Source organism: Ictidomys tridecemlineatus, chromosome 4 (genome assembly GCF_052094955.1).
Source record: "Ictidomys tridecemlineatus isolate mIctTri1 chromosome 4, mIctTri1.hap1, whole genome shotgun sequence".
Classification (NCBI taxonomy): domain Eukaryota; kingdom Metazoa; phylum Chordata; class Mammalia; order Rodentia; family Sciuridae; genus Ictidomys; species Ictidomys tridecemlineatus.
In genome coordinates, this window is record NC_135480.1 from 51188155 (window position 1) to 51206483 (window position 18329).

The window sequence follows — 18329 nt, forward strand, 5'->3', positions numbered from 1 at the left end:
AATAGGACTAAGGATGTGGCTCAGTGGTTGACTGCCCCTGAGTTCAATCCCCTGGTACAAAAAGAAAGAAAAAAAAAAAAAGAATATGGACTCAGAAGTCAGATTGAGCCTGATTCAAATCCTAGTGCATCCACTTACTGATCATGTGACCTTGGGAAAGTTTCTGGACCTCTCTGAGCCTTAGTTTTCTTGTTTATAAAACAGGAATGGTAATAGGGCTATTGTGGAACTCTAGTGTGGTAATGCTTAGCACTGGGTAAGAGTGCTTAGTGTGTCATACATACTGAATAAATAGCTGGTGATATTATATTTATTATTACTGATAGTAATGATGAAAAAACAAAAGACGGGTGTGCTAATAGATTTCAAAGAGTACTTGTTTAATAAAAGTCATTGTCCTCCAACATGATAAAATTATCTGTCAAAGAATGTCACATTAGAGAAATTGTACAAGTGAGTAGTTCTGGGAACTTTGCACTTGAGTGAAACTTCATAGCTCTGAGATTTTGCCATCCAATACCAAATATCTGGGACCTCCACACAAAGTTCCCAAGTATATAATCATCTAAACATTCACTGCTTATTTCCAGAATTTGGGATGACAAAGCTAATTCAGTCTTCTAGAACACTGCAGCTGGGAGTAACGCCAAGGACAGCCCTCATTCTGTGCAGCAGGCCTCATACAGTCACCTGATACAAGGAAGTCACCTGGCAGGGAAGTGGCAGAGCTAGAATTAGCAACCAAAATATCCTGACCTCTAGTTCAGAGCTCAACACCACCAACACCTCATTGGCTTCTCAGAGAAAGAGTGGCACTGGGCAGCTTGTGCCCCGCATACCAGCAACACTGGGGTTTGATCTCCTCCAGCTGCATTTGTTCCCAGGAAGTCCACTGAGCGGTCAGAGTTATAGACTGCAGGAAGAAGAGAGTGACTTGTCCCATGGTTGTTAAAATGTAAACTGGCAACTCTGTTGCTAAAACCTCCTGGCTCCTCCAGGAGCTGCTATCTAAATACTCCATATTCTGAGAATAGTTAATGCTCAAAGATGCTAGCAACTGCTGTAGTCTGCATCTCTTCTTGAGTGTTCACACTCTGCATTTGAATCCTGCTTCTATCCAAGTGACCTCACAGTTTTCTCGAAGGTAGCTCTGGGTAATATTAAAAAGTCACAGAACCTCCAGGAATTCATATACAGAGGTGCTTGTGTATATAGAAGCAGACAGGGTGAAAAGGTTGTATAGAACATGTCATCCTTCTGACACACTGTGGGCCTAAATATAGTCTCTTGCAGTGATGTTTTCACCTAGAAGAAAAGCAAAGAAGAGAAATAAATGTTTGTTGAGTGAATAACTGATTACCAAAAGTATAATTCAGGAATCACAGGCAGCACCATCAGTCATTTCTGAGCAACTAAAATTTTACAAACAGAATCATCACTCACCTGGCTTACAGGGCAGAGCCTGGCTAGTATTCTGGGGCTTTCTCAGATGACAGATTGTAGGAGTTTGTGGCATAGAGAACTCACAATAAAATTTGCTCAGTGGTGCATCTTGCCTGAATCAAATTTAACAGTCACAATGGTCCCCATAAAGTCACTTGGCAGAGAAGGACCATCCCTACAGAGCAGAAGCATGCCATGATTGATGAGGAAGCCCCATCAAATTAAGGCCCAGAGTAGACCCAGATGAAGTTCCCTTCCACACCTCACCTTCTATGAATTCAGTCATAACTCTTATCCTGAGGATCCAGCAGGTCTGTTACCGGCTCAGTGTGACCTCATCACACCTTGCCCTTACCTCGTCCCCACACGTGTCCTCAGAGCCTTTCACTCATTATTCACAGCCCTACTTGCCTGCCAGGGTAATGTTGAGCACAGCGACTACACTGGCTGACTTCAGGGTTCCCAAAGCTACCCCCTCTAGAAACAGTGGTGCGTGATCTCTGGGCCTAGAGCATCTGGGGTATAGATGTATAGAATCCCAGATAGCCCATTTGTTCATTGCTTACTGTGTGCTAGGGACTTTGCTAAATATTTTATAGGTGTCATCTGATTTTTATTCTACTGATAGCCAAATGAGGTAGATTTTATTATGCTCATTTCGTATATGAGGAAACGATCAAGTGACTGGTCTGAGGTCACACAACTAACAAGTCGCAGGGTGAAATTAGGACCCAAATGTGTCTCACTCTACAAGCTTGTAACCTCTGCACTCTTGAGGGCTCTGTCACGTTGTCTCTCATTGCTAAGCTACAGCACTGTGCACCCACAAACACCAGATATGCAGGACTGGAGACAGCTGGAACTAGTCCCAGTCTAGCTTCATTCATCCATCTATTCATCCTTCCAGCAGACATTGACACCTACTGTGGGCCAGGACTGCAGCAGGTGCTGGGGATTGAGAATAAATAGCACAGAGATTCTGCCCTTAACATGAGGATCTTAAAGACAAACAGGACTTACTCTGGAGGCTGCTTAGTCTGTGATCGATGTATGATCACTTATACCGACAGACATCATCTTGGCAGGGAGCTCTGGTTTGGACTGAGCTGGCTCTTGGAACATGGATCACTCAAGGTTCAGAACAAGGGGCCAAGGGGCATTGCTGTTGACTCATAGTAAGTATTTATCCCAGGGGAACTTCAAACAGCAGAAAGAGTAATCTAAAACCCACCCTCTCCACCTGTCTGGAATTGCTTTTGGCTACATCTTTGAAAAACCCCACTAAAAGCGATGTTTCTGGAGCCATCCCAACTCAAGGGCAAGTGTTTTGTGTTTCTTCAGATACTAGTTTAACCTGGTAGAGAAAGGTTGGAAGGCCCTGGACAAATTCTGCTGCATGGACCAAACATCTGCTAACATTTCCTATACAGTTAGTGATACTTTTTTTTTTTTCCCCTCATGGGAAACTAATAGGATTAGAAAATTGTGACTGACCCCCATGCCAAAGTCATACCACATCTGCATCCTTCTAGAAGACTGCTGAGTCAGCCCACCACATCCATGGGCTGGGAATCTGTGCACAGAAGATGGAGCTTTTCCACTGCAACCTTACATGGCAGAAGAGCAAAAAGGACTAAGGTGTTCCACCCCCCCCACCCCAGTTTTACAAAGTCACTAATCCCATGCATGAGGGCTCTGCCCTCATGACTTCATCCCTCCCTAAAGTCCCACCTCTTCTTACTGCTCATACTTTTTACAACAAATGGAGCATGAAAGGATGCAAGACTTCTGTAATAATTCTTCTGTGTCCAACAATGTTATTTACTTGCACTTTAAGTATTCTTGTTAAGAATAGAGAAGGCCTGCCCACTGGGACAGCGTGTCCCAAGAGGGAACACTCCAGTTTCTTCCCCTGGGAGGTAACCAGAGGAGCTGAAGAGGGCTCACAGAACTCAGCCAGAAAAGCGTCAGCAAATGACTTCTGTGTTTACTCACTAAGACCAAGTAGGCCACTCCAGCTAGGGATCCTAGAGTATTCAGACTTCCAGCACAACCCAGCCCTGAAAAATGAAGGCAGGTCAGGTCAAAGTGCTGCTCATCAGTGCTTTCCATGGAAAACAAGTATTCCTTCAACTGGGCTCCTGCTCTTTGTGTCCTAAAATATCCATCACAATCCTTCATTAAATATATATATATATGCCACCCTTCCCAAAGAAGGATTTCTTTGATATGTTGGCAAGACGGGAAGCAGAAACTCTTAGTAGGGTAAACTCCTATTGGTCAAAACAGCATTATGCTCATTGAGCCCCGTCAATTGTGACTGCTGTGGGACAAGAGGCTTTTGGTTTGGTTTTTCTAGTTTCATTCCTTTGGCATAAATAGAAGAAGAAAAAGAAAACATTGGGTTATCCCTGGTTTCTCTTTATTCTCCAATTTTTCTGCAAGAATATATATGTTTTCTTTTTGTTCTAAGATTTTAAAAGATAAAATAAGGTTAGTAAGAATTTGGGAAGAAGGAGTTTCTATAATTGAACAAATATGGCTTTGAGCTTTCTAACAGCTCAAGAAAGGTTTCACACTTCTCAGTAATTATTGTGAAAATTTTGTTTGGTTTGGTTTAGGGTACTAGGGATTGAAAGGGGCACTTTACTCTTGAGCTATATCCAAGCCTTTTTTATTTTTTATTTGGAGACAGGGTCTCTCTAAGTTGCCTAGTCTGGCCTCAAACTTGTAATCCTCCTGCCTTAGCCTTCCAAGTCACTGAAATTATAGATATGTACCACCATGCCCAGCTACGCAAATGTTTTCTAATGAACACTTTTCTGTATGCTGCAGAAAATTTATAAGGTCAGCTTTTATAACATGAAAATATTTTGATACTATAAACTATTTTTAAGGGACTGATTTTAAAGTACTGTTTGTTCTGGTCACTTGTTGTTTTCACTACACAGTTTATACAACTTTCTTCCAGCAACTGACCAATGGATGGAATATTATTCAGCCTTTAAAAACAAAGAAATCTTGTCATTTGCAACAACAAGGGTGAACCCATAGGATGAAATGAAGTAAAACCAACACAGAAACACAAATACTACATGATCTCACTTACATGTGGGTTGTGAAATAGTTGAACTCTTAGAAACAGAGAGTAGAATGCTAGTTACCAGGGGCTATAAGAGAAAAGAAATGAGAAAATATAAAAACATCAGTTTGTACAACTAAATCGGTCTAATTTCTAATCGTCAACAATACTCTAATAAAGCTATAGAGGGGAAGTCCATATGCAAAGGGAAAGGCGATTCCAGAAATGGGCATGAACTCAGGCCTGAAGGATCCTAGCATCACAGTCCCTATCCCATAGAGACCACCTAAGGAATAGACATTGGCCTAATCATAGCCAATGAGATATAGGGAAAATTTTGTGGAACTATTGAAAAAGAAATATATACTCTTTTCTACTGGACTTACTCTTGGGAGGACAAAAGACTAAGGTTACTTGAAGCCTTCTTGCCATGACTTAGAGAAAGATGAAATGAACACAGGGAGAACTAGGGTCAAGAATAGGAATGAAATTTGGGCCCAGTGATATTATTTGATCTCCTGGACCAAACCATACCTGAAGCTATTCTACCCTGTATTGTTTGGTTGCATAAGCAAATAATTTCTTCCTCTTTCTTTCTTATTTATTTATTTTCTCAAGCCAAAATGAGCTGAGTTTTTCTGTTACTTGCATCCAAAACATTCCTAAATGATATGCTCGTGAGTTAAATATCCATTTGCAACGGGATGGCCAAGCATACCTTTTAGAAATCATAAGTGTCTTGCAGAGGCTGAAAAAGATCCCCACAGGAGTATTTAAGGGAAGCCATAATAAAAAGTTAGTACTTCTGAAATCTGAACTCTGAGACCAGATGTCTTTTTTTTTTTTTTAGCTTTCATTATCACCTCTGATTATACAGTTATCCTCCTTAATAAGAATGCCTCATTAGAGTGCTATACTGAAAACTAAATAAGATAAAAATATATTAAAATGCCTAGAACAGTGCTTGACACCCAGCGGATTCTCAACATATTTTTATTTTCTCCCAGAATATTATTGTCAAAACACAAAATGCATAGAGACAAGAAGTTTGCACATTATCGAGAACTCCACCGATGCTCAAGATAGTTGTTAGGACTTCTTTTGCATGAAGCATGGTCAGAACATAGGATATTTGCAAGACCGCATCCTCGAAGCAATGATGCTCTTATACTTAGAAATGATGAATCCAAATGTATGTCTCATGAGGAGAATATCAACAGTGGGCACTTCTGTGAAACAAGTATCACAAGATCAGAATTGACTACATGCAGAGTTTGTCAGATGGGAAGCAGGAAGACCTACCAAGGAAAAGGTGATATGTTTGATGTGCTCACTGATAACAACAAGGGCATGAAAACAGCTCCAGAGACCCTGAGGAACCCACGTCGACCCACGAATACAGGAAATGTGTGTCCCAAACCCTGAGTTTCTTTCTGGAAACGCTGCTGATGCTCTTAAGAGCAAGATAATGTAATACAAAGAGCATTTTTTTAAAGTAAGATAGATTGCTGGGTGATGCATACCTGTAATCCCCGTGGCTTGGAAGGCTGAAGCAGGAGGATCACAAGTTCAAAGCCAGCCTCAGCAAGAGCAAGGAGGTGCTAAGCAACTCATTGAGATCCTGTCTCTCCATAAAATACAAAATAGGGCTGAGAATGTGGCTCAATGTTCAAGTACCCCTGAGTTCAATCCCCAGTACCCACTGAAAGAAAAGTGGCGCAGGACTGATCAAACACACACCTGGGATAAGAAGTGGGTTTATTGTCAGGAGCCCGACAAAGCTCTCTGCACGAAGAGAGGGACACCAGCAGCAAGCGAGACAGAGCAGCAGCAACTCCCCCTTGAATGTCACCTTTTATAAGCTAGAATCATGGCCAGGCACTAGGGGCGGTTTAGTCTTGACTGTCATAGTAAGCATCCCCCAATCTTGTAGAAAGCAAGTTTGTTTCTTGGGAACAGAGACAGGCAGTTTTCCTATCTCTCAGAGGGGGAACAGGAAAACCGACATGTCCCTTTATCCTCTCGAGGAGAGAACAGGGAAACCAGTACATCTCCATCTCAGGGGCCGGTGAGTTGTCTCCTATCTCTCAGGGAGAGAACAGGGAGAGACTGGCACATCTCCATGCGGGTAGGTTTTATCTGGGGCTAGCTTCTATTTTGAGGAAATAAGAACAGTATTCATAAAGTGGGGGTAGGGAAAAGGAATATGGCTGCAATTATGCTAACACCCTCCCCCCCAAAAAATAAGATAGGTTCACATTATAATCCCAGATCGCTGTAATCTTCTATTTACAGATCTTGAGCTATAACTTAAACTAAGTCTCAGTTTTCTTATTTGTGACAGTTAAATAATATCATGTGCCGGATAGTAGTTCCTTTCTTCCAAGATGTGACAGTCTCATCCAATTCCCCTGCAAGGTATGTTGTGGTGTAAAGGTAAAATTTCTAAGCTGATTCTAAGTTGCAAAAGTCTGAGTTAAAGTGTAAAAGACCGGGCATTGTAAGGTCTCTAAATGGCAAGGCCTGGGCTAAAAAGTAAAGACTAGGTATTGTTACAATTCCTCTGCTACCCCCGGAACCTGTAATCTCTGTAGCTGTTAGGACAATACCTGAACTGCCCAGTAAATATCTCCATTGATTAATAGCTAAGGGCTCCAAGTAACTTGGCACGTAAGCATCTAGGCTCCAAAACCAATCAGTTTAAATGTGTACCCCGCTTAGGAATGACCAATCACCCCTGCCCAGATTGTTCCCGTCAATGTATGTACTAATCCTGACTCAGAATTGTTGTTCAATTTTTCCCGCGCCTCATGATGATTTGTTCTGATGTATGCAAAGCCCCCCACCCTCTCCAAAAAGTGTACTTAAGCTCCGCTTGACCTCTGCTCTGGGCTCTGGGCTGCTCTCCCTTCCTGAGTGAGCCTTGAGCCCCAGCATGCTGGTTCAATAAAACTTCCCCCTGAAATTGCATGAAACTGGTCTCTTATGTGGTCTCTCCCTCCGACGCTCCACCGGACCCTTACAGTGGTCTGCACTTCTCCATCCCCTGTGAAGGTAGGTTTGTTCTCATGGTTTGCTTTGGAAAATGAAATACAAATTGAACTGAGTTGTGTCTGTTGAGGTGAAAGCTTTAAGAATCAGAGTATGATTCACTAGATCCTCGTCCACCCAATAAAGTGATTCTAGAAGCAAGTGTCAAGACTGGACCTCTGTCAGCTTGTGTCCCCTGCTGTCTGTGATACACAAGCTCCCTGATAAACTGCTCTGATGTGAGCCATGAGCAAGTGATCAATTCTGAGTTGTTCCTTACTTGAACAACCCAGCCCTCCTGTTTGATAACCACATTAGACCCTTTCAATTCATGAAGCCATTTAAGAGATGTTTGGTTATACTTTGAATCTTTGCATATATTACAATCAATATGAAGATACTTCTAAAACTTTAAAAGCAAAATTCAAAAGATTTAAAATAAAATGTATATGATTAGAAAAGAGTGATAGTAGGGCTGGGGTTGTGGCTCAGTGGCAGTGTGCTTGCCTAGCATGTGTGAGGCACTGGGTTTGGTCCTCAGCATCACATAAAAATAAATAAATAAATAAAAGCATTGTGTCCATCTACAACTAAAAATTATAAAGAAAAAAAGAAAAGAATGATAGTACCTAGTGCCAAACAAGAAGTACAATGAAAAACATTCTCACACTTTTGTAAGGAATGTAAATTGAGTAAGATTTCAAAGGACAGTCTAGCCCTATCTGTAAAAATTGGACCTAGTCTAGAAATTTATTCTTAGGAAATTATGAGATACTTATGCAAAGTATAGATAAAGACATTATTGATGTACTTACTGTAAAAAATTGGGAACAACCTAAATGTCTAACAATAAGAAATTAGTTTTCCAGGAGTTAGAGAAGATAATGCTAAGTGAAGTTAACAATCCCAAAAAAACAAATGCCCAATGTTTTCTCTGATATAAGGATTCATGGTAGGGTAGGGAGGAGGAGCATGGGAGGAACAGACGAACTCTAGATAGGCAGAGGGGTGGGAAGGGAGGGGAGGGAGCATGGGGTTAGAAATGATGGTGGAATGTACATGTATGAAGACAAAAATTGGTATGAATATACTTTATATTCAACCAGAGATATGAAAAATTGTGCTTTATATGTGTAATAAGAATTGTAATGCATTCTGCTGTCATATGCTGAGGGCCATTGCCAAGTAGGAATGACGCATTGAAATTTCCTTGCCAGCGTACTCCATGTTAAATGGAAATTTGCTGTAACATTGCATGTGTCTTTGAGAAAGGTGACCCTGCTCAAGGACCAGGGTGGATCCAGGTTTAAGGTGTATCCTGCAGGTTTTAGGAAGTATCCCTGTTTAAGACAATAGGGTTTAGGGAAGTTCCAGGTTTAAGGTTATTGCTGCTGGGTATAGGGCGTTCCTGCTGCCTGAGTTCCCGTTGAGTTCTTGTGGAATTCAGAAAGTATTGGGACGTGAATGCGCGGCAGAACTTGGATTTCCCCAGAACGTGTTTGTACAGGGCCGGTGTGAGTTCGGGAATAAAGAATTGCTGTTTGAATCTACAAGGTGTGTGGTGGCTTGTGATCTTGTGCCCAGCCAAGACTGCGGCAGTCATATATGAATTTTAAAAATTAATTAAAAAATAAAAATATCAAAAAAGATTATAAAATTTTATTCGTAAAAATTTAATACTTTTGATGCTTTTGTAAATGATATTTTTTTCTATTTCATTTTATGTGTTTCTTGATATTTTATAAAAATAGTTCTTTTTTAATTAAAAGAAAGAAAGAAATGGGTTATCCAAAGCATGGTGTAAGGGTCTGGCGAAACGTCGGAGGGAGAGACCACCCAAGAGACTGACTCCATGCAATTGGCAAAAGGGGATTTTTTGGGGATCCATTCCAGCGCGCTGGGACTCTGTGCTCACTCAAGAAGGGAGAGCAGCCCAGAGCCCAGAGCAGAGGTCAAGCGGAGCTTAAGTACACTTTTTGGAGAGGGTGGGGGGCTTTGCATACATCAGAACAAATCATCATGAGGCGCGGGAAAATTGAACAACAACCCTGAGTCAGGATTAGTGCATACATTGGCGGGAACAATCAGGGCAGGAGTGATTGGTGCTCCTAGGTGGGGTACACATTCAAACTGATTGGTTTAGGTCCTGCAATGCCTACGTGCCAAGCAACTCGGAACCCTTAGCTATTAAACAACCAGAAAGTCAGTGGAAATATTTACTGGGAAGTCCCAGTATTGTCCTAACAGCTACAGGGATTACAGGTTTGGGGGGTAGCAGAGGGACTCTAACAATACCTAGTCTTTTACTTTTTAACCCAATCCCTGCACTTTGGAAACTTTAGGATGCCTGGTCTTTTACACTTTAACTCAGGCTCTGCGGCTTAGAATCAGCTTGGAAATTTTACCTTTACAATGGTAGATACATACATAGAGCATTGGGCAGAATATGGAGTTCAATATATATTTTTATTTATTTATTGTTGGTTTTTTAGGAGTTTACACAATAGTGGGATTTGTTGCAATGTATTTAGACATGCATATATTTTGATCAATTTCATTCACCAGCACCTCCCCTTAACCTCCTCTCCTCCCTCAATCTATATTTTTAATAAGTATATATCCATAATACATAATTTTAGCAGGCTAAGTAAAATAGCATGTCGCCCACGTCCTGCACAGCCACAGATTCAGGGTCACTCCACGGGAATTGGGCTGGCAATGAAAAGACCACACAAACACAAAATACCTTTTTCAGGGGTCAGGGATGGCTCTGCGACTTCAGGGGTCAGCTCCTGTGCTGGAGGGCAAAAGAAGAAAGGCAGCCAAGAGACAAGAGAGAGAGTGCACCCCTAACCCCTGTTTTTATTAGGGGAAAGACATTCGATAGAATATTCCACCCAAATAAGGCAAGGGATAGTGTTACAACAAACAGTGGGGTGCAGCCCAGTCCATTGGGTGACATCCAATCCCAGAGCTGCACTTCCTTGCTGAGGGAAGGGAAGGCCCACTTGCTTCACACTGCATTTGATTCCAGTTCCACACCCCTATTACTCAAGGCTAAGGGGGCATGCTCAACCCCTGTTCAGGGTGCCTCCACAATAGCACATATTATATCAATCTTTTTTTCATAAACGTATGTTTGGGACACCAAAGGAAGAGCTACATGAACACTACTGATGGTTATCTTCATGGAATAAGCTACAGTTGATTTGTATTTGTTCCATTTGAGTGCCTGATTCTTTAAAATGTGTGTGTGTGTTTATTTTTAACCAGAAAAAAATTAATCAATTTTTATTCTTAAAAAAAAAAATGAGTGGGAGGGAAAAAGCAAAGGCAGAAAGAGTCAGAGAGACAAGACTGACAGAGTGATTCGTTGTCCTCTGCGGTCATCAAGACATTGTCAACTGTGGCTACAGAGACTGGGAAACCTCCAAGTTCTGTCAAGAAGAGTTATGTTCAAAATGATTGTAACCACACTATATCAAAAGCTAATCAACTATGTTGGACCCAGAGAAAGGACACTTTTAAAAGGTTGTTCAGCATGGAGCGTAGAAAAGAGTCAATCAGCCGAAAGCCATCACTGTCTACATCTGCCCTATTCCCCAGGGTAGCCCGGAGCCCCACACAGCCACTGAGCCCTTGAACTGAAGCAGATCAAGATGTGCTGCAAGTGTGATATGATCACCAGGCTTCAAAGACTTTGTGTGAGGAAAGGAATGTAACCCAGCTTAATAATAATTTTAACATAGGTTATGTGTTGAAATGGGTTCTGGTTTAGATCTGTAATGAAAGGCTCATGGGTTGAAGTGTGGTCCCCAGTGTAACAGTGTTCGCAGGTGGGAACTTCAGGCAGGTGAGCATTCTAACCTTGTCAGTGGACTAATCCATGAACAGATTCATAATTGGATTGCACTCTTGGGAGGTGGTGGAAACTGTAGGAGGTGGGGCCCTCCCAGTTGGAGGAAGTAGGTCGTGGAGGGAGGGTGTGCCCTGAAAAGGTGTATATCTTGCCCACAGCCCCTTCTTCTCTCTCTCTCTCTCTCTCTCTCTCTCTCTCTCTCTCTCTCTCTCTCTCTCTATCTCTATCTCTATCTCTATCTCTCCCCCTAACCTTGGTATAAACACTTTGAAAAACATTTGATGTAAGAAGCCTCTGATACAGGTATTCCATATCTGAGAATCTGTCCCAAGGAATAACTCATAAACATAACCACAAAAACCCAAGAAAAATATTTGTTATAGGATTATTTATAATGCAAAAAAATTAAGACAACTTAAACTTCCAAAAATAAAGAAGACTTAGGTAAAATATGATATATCCACTCAAAAAAACTATGACACAGGCAATAAAATTGTTTGCCCTGGCTATATATAGCATGAAAATTAAATAATTATATGATATTTAGTTAAAAAAACAGGATCAATTTTTATTCATAAAATACAATTATAACCACGTAAAAACTGTTCTTTTTTAAAAAAATAGAAGAAAATATTCATTATGTTTTTATCTTTCAGTGGTGAAATCACAAGTTATATTTTTTTCTGTTTTTCTGAATTCCATTTAATTAATGTTTTATAAATTAGTATGAGGATTGGTCAAATAGTATAAAAGAGTATTATGGTAGACCACTTCTAAGAGGTTCATGTCCTAATCCCCAGAATCAAGGAATGTTACCTTACACGATAAAAGGGACCTTTATATGATTAAGAATCTCAAAAGGAGACACTTATTCTGGTTTATTTAAATGGGCCTAATGTAACCACAAGGGTACTTGTAAGAGAAAGGTAGAAAGGTCATAGAGAGAAGACAATCAATGTGGTGACAGAAGCACAGGTTATAGTCAGAGAATGCAATGATTTAGATCTGGCTTATCCCCCAGATTCACATGTTGGAAACTTGGTCTCCAGCATGACAGTGTTGAGGTAGCAGAAATTTTAAGAAGTAGGAGGTAAGAGGTGGTTAGGTTATGGGGTCACTGCCCTCAGAAAAGATTAAGATAGTTCTTAAGGGACCCTGATTAATATATATATATATATATATATATATATATATATATATATATATATATATATATATATATATGACAGCGGAATGCATTACAATTCTTATTACACATATTACAATTTTTCATATCTCTGGTTGTTTACAATGTCACACCAATTTGTGTCTTCATACATGTACTTTGGATAATATCGATCATCACATTCCACCATCATTAATAACTCCATATCCCTTCCCTTCCCCCTCCAACCCCTCTGCCCTATCTAAAGTTTCTCTATTCCTCCCATGCTCCCTCTCCCTATCCCACTATGAATCAGCCTCCTTATATCAAAGAAAACATTTGGCATTTGGTTTTTTGGGATTGGCTAACTTCACTTAGCATTATCTTCTCTAACTCCATCCATTTACCTGCAAATGCCATGATTTTATTCTGTTTTATTGCGGAGTAATATTCCATTGTGTATATAGGCCACATTTTTTTTTATCCATTCATCTATTGAAGGGCATCAGGGTTGGTTCTACAGTTTAGCTATTGTGAATTGTGCTACTATAAACATTGATGTGGCTGTGTCCCTGTAGTATGCTGTTTTTAAGTCCTTTGGGTATAAACCCAAATGGGCCAAGGACCTGCACAGACACTTCTCAGAAGATGATATACAATCAATCAAAAAATATATGAAAAAATGTTCATCATTGCTAGCAATTAGAGAAATGCAAATCAAAACTACTCTAAGATTTCATCTCACTCCAGTCAGAATGGCAGCTATTATGAAGACAAACAACAATAAGAGTTGGTGAGGATGTGGGGAAAAGGTACACTCATACACTGCTGGAGGAACTTCAAATTGGTGCAGCCAATATGGAATACAGTACGGAGATTTCTTGGAAAATTGGGAATGGAACCACCATTTGACCCAGCTATCCCTCTCCTCCATCTATATCCAAAGTACTTAAAAACAGCATACTACTGATTCTTATAAGAGTGAATTGTTATAAAATAATAAAGGGGACCCCTCTCCACTCTCTGGCTCCCTTTGATGTCATCTATCATGAAGTTCCACAGGAGCTGAGAACATGCCAGAGACATGTCCTTGAGCCTCCAGAACTGTGACCTAAATAAACCTGTCTTCTTTATAAAGTACCTAGCCTCAGGAATTTTATTTTAGCAACTGAAAACTGACTAATACAAACAGAAAGATTCAAAGATGCTACAAGTGCTGGCTTTTAAGATGGAAGAAGAGACAATAGTCAAGGAATGCAGATGACCTCCAGAATCCGAAAAAAATAAGGAAATAGATTTCCCCCTAGAACCTTAAGAAGGAGCACAGTCCTTTTGACACTTTAATTTTAGGAATTCTGATTTCCGATTTCCAGACCTCTGAGGTGATAAACTCGGTTGTTTTATACCATTAAATTATGAAAATTAGATACAGCAGCAATAAGAAACAAATACAAATATATAAAATATTTATGATGGAAAATGTTATTTGGCTAAAACAGGCTTTACTTGTTTAAGGAACTTTAATATTTGTAGTCCAGTGTTACTTCATCATTAAATGTCACAAAACATAAGCAATAGAGCTTAATATGTTTCAGATGAATACATCTTATCTTTTCATTCTTGCTATCTACATGGAAATACCTTATTATGCAGCAACAAACACTGGATTGGAAGCAATTGCTTAATAATGACATTTAGTACACACAACTCTGAGAAGAAGACAACAAGCAGCAGGAAGGAGAAACTAAAAAGGGGGGGGGGGAATTTGATGAATCATAAACAAAACACACCCCCTGAGTTGAGCAACTCTAGATTTATGCAAATTCAACACTGCACAGATTTCTCCAAAAGGCACATACTACTGCAATTTTAGAAAATAGAAAATTCTAAGATAGTTAATGCACAATGGAGCTACAACATAATTGTAATCATCCTTACTTACTGTTCTCCTCATCCAGTCTCTTGTCCCATTCTGGACCCCCAGTTTGATTTCCAGTTGACAATCTTGCTCCCCCTCTCTCGGTCTTTAGCCTGGAGTGTCTGACTCCTGATCTTCTGCTCCCTCACCCCCATAGCCCTCCCTCCACCCAACTCTAGTTTAGATTTGCTCCACCTGTTTTCTCTATCCAGCACTATTTCTTGGTTCACCTCTCAAGACCCAACCTCTAGTCTTGGACCCCAGGAGATGAGGAGAGGAGAGGAAGATGAAAGTGGGGAAGTGGACCATCTTGGAGGAGTGGGCAAAAATATCTTTGAAGCAAAGGCAGAAGAGAGGGCAGGAAGGAAAGTCAGAGAGAGGGCTAGAGGAAGGAAAGTAAAGAGGGAGGTGGAATGAAAAGAAGAAAGAAAAAAAGAGGGGAGAAGTGCACACCACATAAACCAGTCATCAGTAACCTTAGGGAGAAAACACACTGAAAGTTATGGAAACCATTGCATCACATATGAAATGTTTTGACAAACACTAACTTTGGGTAAATGGATCATTAGCTGACTTGGCTTATGGGTGGACTGGTTTTAGTGAATTGACCTATTTTCCAAGGATACCCTAGCACAAGCACACGTGTGTACCACTTGGCAGGTTCTGTACATCCTGAAAGTGGGGGAAAGTGCCTCTAACCATTCTCTCTTGGAGACAGACTACTCAGATCCCTTAATTATCTGGTTCTGTCTGCACTCATCAAACAGCCTTCTCATTATAATTTGGCTTCCCATGTAGATTTTCCTACTGGGAGAGAACAGGCTGACCTGTGAGCAGGAGTATTCTAATCCCACTGGTGGTTACTCAGCCTGGAAATTAATAAATCAGCATTCTCTTGGGAATTGTATTTGCATGTCCATTCTTCAGAGTCTAAAAGAATTTCATTGCACACACAAAATGTTATGTTAGTGTTTTAGTTAAGCCCTTTTGTGTTATAAGTCAATGAAACCCACTTTATTAGACATTAACAAAAGGCAGGAATTTATTATAAGACAGTGGTTGTTTGTCACTCAAGAGCAGAGGGCAGTTGACACTGAAACCACAAACTAGAAAGCCACCAGCACTGAAGCTTCTTGTCCTTCTCTTTTTCTACACTACAGCACTTCCAAAAGCAACACGGGATTCCACACCAGGCCACTTTCCAATTCTCTGTGGACACCAGCTGGATGTCCTATAATTTCATTCAACTCTGACACTAACCAGAGTCAGCTCAGACCCCACAGATTAAAGACTCCATCCCACAAGTCTACCTCTCACTCAAAACACCAATTTTGGGCTGGGCTTGTAGCTCAGTGGAAGAGCACTTGCCTAGCATGTGTGGGGCACTGGGTTCAAAAAATAAACCAAAAGAAAGTCCATCAACAACTAAAAAATATTTTTAAAAAACCCACCAATTTCAAGAAGGGGTCCCCACATTACTAGCAACTCTGTCTTGGTTACAAATCAGGGTCTACATATAGGGTCCCCAGGTAATCCACACTTCAGTCTGACTTGGCCACAACCCCCTCATCAGTTTCAATAATTTGCTGTAACAGTTCATGGAACGTAGGAAACATTTTACTTATGTTGACTGGTTTAGTATAAAGGATATCATAAAGACACAGATGAACTGCCAGATGAAGAGATACACAGGGCAAGGTATGGAAAGATCTGGAGTTCATGCACTTCTGTCCCCATGAAGTTGGCATTCCCCACTCTCCTAATACATGAAAGGTGGAAGCTCTCTATCCCTTTATTTACAGTTTTTATGGATGCTACAGTTTGGATGTGGAATGTCCCCCAATGGCCCATATGCTAAAAGCATGGTCACAAGCCTGCGGCACTATTGATATAGAGGGAGAACTTTAAAGAGGTGGAGCCTAGTGTAAGGAAGGTAGGTTACTAGGGGTTTGACCTTGAAAAAGATATTGGGACCTTGGCTCTTCCTCTCTTTGCTTTCTGGTCCCCATGAGGTGAGCAGCTTTGCTCCACCATATGCTCCCTACTATGATGTTCTGCCTCACCGCCTGCCCAAAAATAAGTGACCACAGACTGAAACTTTGATCCAAAATAAACCTCTTCTCCTTTAAGTTGATTTTTCTCCAATATTTTGTCATACAATGGAAAGCTGACTAACACATTAGAAGTTACATTTCCTAGGAATGCTTAGCTAGATCATCTCCAGCCCTGCTCCCTTTCTCACAGGTTGGAAGGGGACCCTGAAAGTTCCAACCCTCTAATCATAGGGTTGGTTCCTCTGGTAGCCAACCCCCTTTTTCCAAAAGTCATCTCACTTGCACAATCATAGGAATTAACAGAAGAGACTTATGAATAACAAAAGTGGTTCCTCTCACCCCCACATTCCTGAAATCCCGGCATTTCTAGAAGCTGTGGTCAAGACCCAGGGACAGAGACCAAATACAGCACAGCATCACAGTCAGAACCTCACATTCCTGCCATGTTCTGCTCTCTTCACTCCCAGGCTGCAGGGACTTTTACTTTTATCTTCTTTATACCTACTTTTCCTCTCTCTTTGGAGAGCACCATACTTTCTGTCACAGGTATACACCTAAAGAAGGCTGCTTCTCACCTGCTTTAGTCCCAGCCACCAAGAGAGATAAGCACCTGTGGATCCCAATTCTAAATTCCCAAAAAGAGAATCTGATGGCCCAGTTTGGTTCAGGCATTTATCCCGATCAAATTGTCTATGGCTGGTTAGGGAAGCTGCGAGTAGGAGAGAAGTGTTTCCCAGTTCTATGAAGCTGAGAAAAATTCCCAAGAGAGAATAATTTTGGGTGGGACAACCATCCAGAAATTGCCATAGATCTACAAACTCTTCAAGTCACAGATGTTTCAGAAATTTTTAGATTCTAGGATATGATCATGTGCCTCACAAACATTACACCCCAGCAGTCTAAGCCAGTTTCCCATAAGCAAATATACCAACATTTTTGCAATGAATGTTTATGCAAAATAGGAAATACAGATTTATAAATAATCTTACGTGGGTTCAAATCAGATTATGCCTCCAAAAAAAGTTAGGAAAATACTTTTGGTTTTTATCACTTCTGGATTTCAAAATTGCAGATAAAGGATTTGAACTGTACAATTCCAGACTTACAAAGCTGAGGACTGATGCTATCAAGCTACTACCTCCAAGAGACTCCCTAGGTCCTTACTTCTCCAAGGGCAATAAAAAAGGAGTAAGGAGATGTGGTCTCTGGATCTGCAGCTTCAGTGTTGCCTGGGCATTCATTAGAAGTACAGAATCTTAGGCCTTGCTGCAGATATAATGAATCACAATCTGCATTTTTTAAATATGCCCTGGTACTTCATACCCACATTAAAGTTTAAAAAGTGCAGTTCTAAGTGACACTCAACCTCCTTTAGTCATCAATCTTTGTATTGATGTACATGAAGTACAGCACACAACCATCCTTTCTTATATGTTTTTGAAAATACCTCCAATTGTGATTTTTACAATAACAAAGAAACAACCTTAACACCAAGCAGGTGGCATACCATTCACCAGCCTGCTCAGCTAAATGAAATAGTAAACAGTCTGTATCACCACCACTATGCATCACTTAATGAACACTTCTTCCTGATCTACTATTTACATCTGGGTAGGGGCTTCTTTTTATGAAACTATATCTATCTATCAGAGAATATTATTTGTATAATCCTTCATGAAAATGGATCCAATAGAATATAAAGCAGCTGGAGCTATAATTAAAAAATATTTGATGGGCTGGGGATGTGGCTCAAGCGGTAGCGTGCTCGCCTAGCATGCGTGCGGCCCGGGTTCGATCCT

The 18329-nt window shown here is 40.6% G+C and overlaps 1 long non-coding RNA gene across 1 annotated transcript in view; it reads right to left on the minus strand.

Moving 5' to 3' along the window:
- Positions 1 to 359: 359 nt before the first annotated feature.
- LOC144377098 (uncharacterized) overlaps positions 360 to 18329 on the minus strand; it is a 62012-nt gene continuing 44042 nt past the window's right edge. The window contains exons 2-3 of the long non-coding RNA XR_013437763.1: positions 4553 to 4613; positions 360 to 1305 (exon numbers count right to left, since the gene is read on the minus strand). This is a non-coding gene — a long non-coding RNA (uncharacterized LOC144377098). The remainder of the gene's footprint in view (positions 1306 to 4552; positions 4614 to 18329) is intronic.